The 8,246-nt window shown below is 37.0% G+C and overlaps 1 pseudogene across 1 annotated transcript; it reads right to left on the reverse strand.

The window, feature by feature from the left end:
- Positions 1–2,178: 2,178 nt before the first annotated feature.
- Positions 2,179–7,183, reverse strand: LOC18436105 (amine oxidase [copper-containing] gamma 1-like; annotated as a pseudogene). Its single transcript, XR_016061525.1, has 3 exons — positions 5,900–7,183; positions 5,640–5,765; positions 2,179–2,850 (listed from the first exon to the last, which is right to left on the reverse strand). The product of XR_016061525.1 is annotated as an amine oxidase [copper-containing] gamma 1-like (transcript).
- Between the last annotated feature and the right edge of the window lie 1,063 nt (positions 7,184–8,246).

The following is an 8,246-nucleotide window of genomic DNA, read 5'->3' on the forward strand; positions in this document are numbered from 1 at the left end:
AACTACTCATGTGAGTTGGTTGTTATGAAATATTCTCTCTTAACTCTTTAAAGAGAAAGAGAGAGGATAATAATCTCTTCCCACGTAACATCGGATGAAAACTATGTGAGATAAGGTAGAGATTTTGGAGAAATAAAATATCATCCATTATAAAAAGAGAAAGCTTCACGTAATATTAATATTGTCTCTCCCCAATATGCTAAGTCTCTTCTTTGGATGTACCTATCTTGGTGCATTAGAAAAATACGGAGAGCAATCTTTTAGAGAGAAGAAGAAGAGAGAAAAAGTCACCCTTCTTCTTAGAGAGAGAAGAGTAAGAGAGACAAAGAGAAGCTTGTTAGAGAGAGCAAGAGAGAACATTTTCATTAAGAGAGAGAGAGAGAGCCTTTAGAAAAGAAAAGAAGCATCTGAGAGAGAAAAGAACATCTGAGAGGTAAAATCTAAAGAAAGAAAACCCTCTAGAAGAAATCACAGAGCCCAAGAAAGCTTATTTTTTGGAAGAACTTTGTAACTATTATTTTAATAGTGGACGTGTCTCTTTTTCCCGTGGACGTAGGTTGAAAAGGTGAACCATGTAAATCTCGGTGACAATAAGTTATTTTTATTTTTTATTGCATATTTTCTCACTCATATAGACGTACATCATTTTGATGTATTTTGTGTCCTACAAATCTTGATTCTCCTCGTTGTTTTGTACACCAGAAAAAAAGAGAAATATATATATATATTTTCGACTTGAACATTAGGGGTAAGATAGTAAATCGCAAAAATACCAAAATAAAAGCCTAGGAATTAACCATCTTCCTAATAATCTAAATAGACAAAATAGTAACTATAAATAGAGAGTCCCCCTTTAAGCATAGGAATCCTCAGGATCATGGATGTCCTTGTTTAAGTTGGGGGCAGCCCTGAGGATGGGATTTGCTTCAAAGAAGTTGACAGGTTTGATATCAAAACTTGCAGAGACAGTGGGCATGATGGGGAAATCTTCTTGGCAAGGGATGTGGTGGAATCCCAGTGTGTACCACAACACTATGTCCCTATCTTCTATCTCTCGATTCCTGCCAATAACAAAAAATTATACCATTAAATATAAAAATATTGCAATGTGCAATTTTAATTTGCCATACATTCTTCACGATGAATACCGTGAATGATTTGTTTCTAAGTAGTGTTAAAAAGAAATTGGAATTGGACCCATGATTTGTTTCTATGTAGTGTTAAAAAGAAATTGGAATTGGACCCTGAATTGCTAGTGGATCGATTCTGAATCGACAAACTTGGGTGATTCCGGAGTCGGACCATTGTACAAATACAATAGAAAATAAAAATACTTCAAAAATCATAGAATCAGACAATTCTAGGGTTCTTCAAATCGAAATCGCGCACCCACCATTTCCGATCTGGAATCAAATGATTCGGAGTCGACTCAGTGATATTTAAAACCCCATTTCTAAAAATGATAATAAAAAATTGGATAAATTTTTCATACAAAAAAGAAGATTTTGAATCATCATGTTTTCTTCCAATGTATGGTGAATAGCTTATTCTTGTGTAGTGTATTTTCCCTTGAAGCGACAACATAAAGAGGCAAATGTTCAGTTTGGATCCTCTGGGACCAAACCGAAAGGGTGTCATCACCATGGCTTTGCAATGCAAATAAGCCACCTGCCCATTGCTCGCTCTGGTTGTAGGGGGTCACCCATATCTAACACCACCACAAGGACAACAAAGTGAATCAATGTATGTGTAAGGCCCTAGTCTTCATATTACTGCAAAGTTCTAGGCAATGTAAGCTTTCGACAAAATGGAAATAACTAAACACAAGTTTGAAGTACTCGAAAAACTAAGAGAAACACTTATGAAAGGGAAATGAAAGTTTCTTAATATAAACATTCTTCTATTTTAAGTTCTTTTAAACTAGTACTTTTATATTGTGGGTGTGGTTTGCATAAAGTTGTAACATTATTTGTAGAAATAATATTGTATTACTCTATACCTTCTATTGTATTTGAACGATGTAGATTTGACGCATCTTTTAAAACAATATCAATACATGGTAGATCTTTTAAGATACTGTCGAATTTACATCATCCAAATAAAATGGATGGCATAAATTAATGCAACCTTATTTCTACAAATAAGATTGGAATCTTATATAAACTTTTTTAATATATCTATTATGAATTATGGGTACATTTATATTTATGTTCAAAACATACATTCATTTTCCAAGAAAAAAAGATAAAAAATACAACAAATATGGAGGCAATCAATGTGGTCATGTGTTTGCACCAAGCTAACCAACCGAACCAAAAAAAGCAGGAAGAAAATATAAGGAATATCACAAGAAACAAAAGTTCCTCACATAATTTCCTATAAATGGAGATTTTTCCAATTTTGATGGGAGTGAATGTGAGAGGAGAAAATGGTTGTCATGTAGGCTAGCAGCATTAGCAGAAGGCACCACTCTGTAACCAACCGGGTTTCCAACCCGAGTCTTCTTGGTTGGATTGATGATATGAAACTCAGTCGGCTCTGTTCGAGCCACATGTCTATGAGCCTGATTTGGGCTTCTGTCTCTGTTCGAGCCACACGTCTATGAGCTTTAAGGTAGCTCGTCCAAGGGGACTCACCTGGTGCTGTCTCTTGCTTGGCCAACTCCACCTTCACGAATGAGTTGTTAGAGTTGTCGACATCCATGTCCAAGTAGAATGTGATGAAATGGTCATGTACGACACCAATCACGTTCTCTGAGACTAGAATGCCATCCATGTCTGCTTCTTCTTGATATGATGGAACCTTCTTGTAGGGGCTAGCTTTCACCATCAGGACCCCGCTTAGTCCCACCTGTTCGACTCGCGGCATTCACCATCACAGCATCCTTCTATATTTGGGTTTTGTTTTTGTAGTTTTGATAAGTTAGATGGATTTTGAGCCAGAAGGAAAATGGGGTTCTTACCATGCACAAAGCTAATTTAAAGGTACTTAAAATGAAAACCTATATAATGTTCTACTAGGTCATCCAAAAAATATGGGAAATTTATTCAAATATCCATGATAGATGTACTATTTTAAGTTTTTAACATTCTACCTGTATTTTTTTTAATTTAATTTTAAAATACCTATCAAAAGATACAGAATAGTTGCTAATGAGTAAAATATTAAATAGTTGAAGTCTCATGAATATTTTGATCGATTTCCCACTCCGTATTTAAGAGTTTTCCCTGATTCTATCTATTATTACTAACCCCTTGCACCTACATGCATTCCTTTATTCTGGTTAAACAGTGTAAATCAATAAATCGGTGAAATGCAAAACCGAGAGTGATTCTCGGTTTTAGTCCCATTAAGGACCACCCACATTTTTCTCCTAAATGAAAAGCAACATGGATGAGCCATTCATTTTCTTCAAAAATCTATGTTTTTATAATTGATACAACGAGTCATCTAACAAAACTCCACCACTTTCACAGTTGGAACCATGCCTTATCTTGCAAAGCAGTGGATGATCTTAGTGCATGATATACTATGTAAGTTTTACACATAATATCCTAGATTTACAGAGATTTCTTTAAACGAAAATGTGAAACTTTATCATGGTATATACTTATTTTTAATGTATTAACAGTTTATAATTTTCTCATAAACAATAGAGAAATTTATGAAACAATCCCATTAATTTTTTTATATTTAAAAATAGTCCTCCATATTTTCTATTTATGCTCAATTCATTTTTGTGATTTTTTTATTAATTTCTAAATTACCCGAGGTTCGGACATCTAATATTCAAAGGATTTGTACATCCAATCTCCGAACCAAGTTTTTTTTTTTTTTAAGGAGAGATCAATTCAGATATTAAATGTCTGAACCAGTTTTCTACAATGGGCCTGTTTGAAACATCTAATCGTAGGAGCAATAAGTGGCTTGCTCGTCTCTTTTTCAACTCATTCTCTCCCTCCCTCCCTCCCTCCTCCCTCCTCCCTCCCTCTCGACAAATCTCAAGAAGCGGCTATAAAACCGAGCCTGTTACATGGTATCTTGACAAATTTTAAGAGCCCGTTAGAAAACCGATCCGATTCACGTGGTCCTCATTCACCGATACAGTGATGGACCATGTGACCCATTTTACACCACATAGAATGGTCCATAAACTTATAAATAGACGGGATGTGTATGCTATTAGATAATACAAGTAATTTAAGGAGTGAATGGGTTGTGGGCAGTTAGTGAGTAGACGTGAGGTTGGTGTGTCATGTAAATTGTGATTTAATAGCATTCATAGTAATTAATAGAAAGAGATATTTCTTCCTGTATGATGATTTTTATCCGGTGCGACTCTAAACAAGTGGTACAGAGTGGGTTCGGTAAGGGGCTATTTTATGTAAGTAATGAGACCCTGTGAACCTAATCGGTTGGGGATCGAGCTTTTTGGTGGAAGAGATCGGCGAGCGACCCACCAATCAAGATGGCAGACCTAACAAATACAATTGGAGGGTTTGAGAAGTTGAACAACCACAATCACGACGATTGGCCTCGGTCCATAGAATCATACGTACAAGGACACGACCTCTGAGAGGTTGCTGGCGGCAATGAAACAGTCACTCTCATAAATGAGAATGTCGAGGTGTATCAAGGCTGGAAAGGCCACATTAATAATTATAAGATGAACTATTGAACAACTTTCGAGAAGGCACCATTCCAAAGGAATCTTGGGATGCGTTAGCAACATTGTTTGTCAAAAGGAACAATGCTCAGTTGCAATTCATTGCGAACAAGCTCGAATCGGTGTCCCAAAGAATGATGTCAATCAATCAATACTTGATAAAAGTGAGAGATCTCTATCATGAGATCTCTAAACTCGATCAGGAATAACAGATCAGCAAGATGAGGATGATACAGATTATCGATAAGGATTGAAACCTGAGTTTAACGGGGCCATCAGGAGTTGGCAGAACCAGCAATATCTTTGGAGATTTCGTAGTAAAGAGCTTTTGGTTTTGTGAAGTACTGACTAATCGGCAGGTACAAGAAGTTTGTTCAAGGAACTTGATCTCTATTTGTGAGTAACAGCATCCGATACTCGATCTGAGAATCGTTTATAGCGCTCAGACCCGCCATAGACTATTTCTATCTCTGTTTTATCCCCGTATGGCTCATTCGAAATTCTAATTTTTGATCTGCTTAAATGGTGGTGGTGGTTCCAAAATATGGAACATCCTTGGTCGAAGTTTTTTTTTTTTTTTTGAAAAATGGTTTGATAGGACTGCAGCGATATTAAAATAAGTAAATCCTCCTTTTATAACTCATCGAAAATAGCAACTTAAGCATCGGAAAACCTTTACATCGATCATTTGGACTTGAACATTGTGGTTGTGAAAAAAAAATATGATTTCAAAGTTCTAAAAATAATATATATTAAAAAAAAATTATCTAGCTTGTCTATTGTGCTTTAAAAATACCTGTTCATAAATCCGCAAGATCTGTACCATTTTTTCTTTTTTAAATTTTATCATCGGTGTTGAAAATTGATTTTCGAGCCATCATAAAGATTTTCATATCCAAAAAGTATTTTCTCAACAAGGATTTGAGGTGAGACTTATTTTTTCATGAAATAAATTAATAGTAAAAAATTGTACCTTGACACTGATACTAGTGTCAGTTTGGAACCCCCCCAGTCCAATATGTAATCGTAGTTGCCCACTGTCGCTACCATCCGCACCACCAGCTTTACCTTCGGCCTCACCTCTCTTTATCTGCTCCCCCTGTAACAACAAACAACTTTACAGGAGAACAATGAAGGTTGCAAGAGAGAAAGAGAGAGAAAGAGGATGTGAGTGTGGCGCCACGCGACGTCACCGGCATCCCTCTCGGATATACATATTACATCAGGCCTTACGTATGGAATCCCGTCCGATCCCACGAACACCGCATCCATGTAATACGAGCTGCGAGAGCAGTCATTGAGCCGGTCTAGCGGCATAGCCAACAACCCCAGCCCGTACTCTCCCGCATCCATGAACGTCTTGAAATACCAGGCATTGGAGGGGTCCATGTATGGAACGAACAGCTCTGATGCAGTGCCCATATACATCACGCTCCGCAACTCCCCCGTGACAGGGTCCCGTTCCGTCGCTTGAGAAATTACTAGACCGGCCCGGGGGTGGGGCTTGAGGTGAAACTTCCACAGGCCAATGTCACCTGGTGCCCCTCCACGACCTCGAAGATCAATCCCTTGTCCTGGTGGTTTGATCCTGTTTTTTAAAGTACTTGAGTTATAGGAATCCTTTTAGAGTCACAACGGGGAGTATGGTATGCAGTGCTTGATTGCACGAATGCCGGGTCCGAGTAACCCAGAACCAGTCCTGGTAACCGGTCCTAAGGGGGCAAGTCCTGATCCGTCCAAACAGGGTTGAAATAAATCTAAAATAAATCTCAAAAAATATAAAAAGTATATTTCAAGTATAATTAAACAAAGTACATCCAAATGAGATTAAAAAAATGTTGACAAAATAGATTTTGAAAAATCAATTTGCTCGTGCAAATGTATTTTGGAAATAATCCAAAAAGGATGGAAAAAAATGTAAAATAAGTATCTATGGCCAAGATACTCCTCAATCTTTTTCGAATCAACATGAAACATTTAAAAAATATACTACAAACAATTTTCATTTTTTTGAATTACATATATATATATATATAAAAAAGCTAGGATGGTCAAGCAGGTTGGCCACCCTAACCGGCCAATGACAGGTTCCAGTTCAACCCAGCCTTGGTTGTCGAAGACTGTGCTATGGTCCTCACAATTGCTGACAGTTGGTAATCAAAAGGGTTGGAAGGCAATGGACAGTGGGAGCTACCAAAACTTGAATAGGTTCCGTGGTGGATCTGACCTCCATCAATCATATTACAACTAGTGCTCGAAAAATCTCCATCAATCATATTCCGACTAGTGTTAAAAAAACCAAACCAGCCACGGCCAATGGTCAGTTTTGAGTAACTCAGGCGTTTACGGTTCAACCCAGCTTGGTTGTCGAAACTATGCTATGGTTCTCATGAGTGTTATAAATGTTAGGTTGGAACAGTGATGGAGTGGAAGCTCCAAACCTCGAATACCCATGGTGGATCTGACCTTCATCACAAAATGAAACCGGCCATAAGTCGGTTCCAAGTAACTCAGAACGGCTAGTTAACTAGTCTGAGTCGGTCAAGTAAAAAGCTTTTGTTTAAAATGGGTAAAAAATCTTAAAACAAATCAAATAAATATGAAACGATCCAGATTTTATTTATATTTTGTTATTATTTACATGTATCTTGAAATAAATAAAATTAATAAAAAAATACTATTGAAATAATTTTTTATATAAATTCAGGTGATATACATCACAATTTTAAAATGTGAGATAGATTGTAAATAGATTTAAGATGCAAAAAGGTCAAGGGCAATGATTGAAGAAATGAAGAGATAGAAATAAGAAGTGGTGGCCCACTTGGTCCCATTAGTAAAGTTGAGAGTTGAGATTTAGTAAAGTCGAGAGTTGGTATTTGATAAAAAGAGAGGCCCTCATGGTTGGATAAGGTAGGTGTGATCAGGTGAGTGTGTGACGTAAGATGCCGTTGGAATATGTGATTTTCTCACTTTGAACTTAGAAGATAGGATAAATGTGGAAATAAATGAATAGTGACTCCGATAACTATCGCAAAGAATATAAAAAGTAAGTGCGTGTGGTCCTTATGGACCACACTATTTTAGTATAACAATAAATCGAGATAGAGCATGCTAGAGAGAAAAAGGAAAATAAAGTTCGGAGACTGTCTTTTTTTCTTTCATTCTCTCTCCATCTCTCTCTAACTTTTTTTCGTCTCTAGAGAGATATGGAGAGAAAGTGATGGGTTACCCTTGACACAGAGAGAGAAGGGACCTGACAGACGGAGAGAGAGGGAGATAAAAGAAAGAGAAAGAGAGAAACCTTTGAATTTGAATTTTAAATTCTTTTAAAACCACTTTGACATATATATATATATATATATAATTAAAAAAATAAATAAATACCGGGTAGATATCGGCTGTTTTCTGATAAATCGACCGATTCCTAAAAAACCACCCAGTTTCTAACCCGTCCCCTGCGATTCGGCATAAAAATCGGCCCATCGTCCCATGAGTGGAACCCCGGAACCAGGGAAAACCAAGCTCAACAAATGCTCAATTCCGATTAACTCGGCTGGTTCCGAGTTGGACCAGCCGA

The sequence above is a fragment of the Amborella trichopoda genome, chromosome 8 (assembly GCF_054954075.1).
Source record: "Amborella trichopoda isolate Santa Cruz 75 chromosome 8, AtrichopodaSantaCruz75HAP2 v2.0, whole genome shotgun sequence".
NCBI lineage: Eukaryota > Viridiplantae > Streptophyta > Magnoliopsida > Amborellales > Amborellaceae > Amborella > Amborella trichopoda.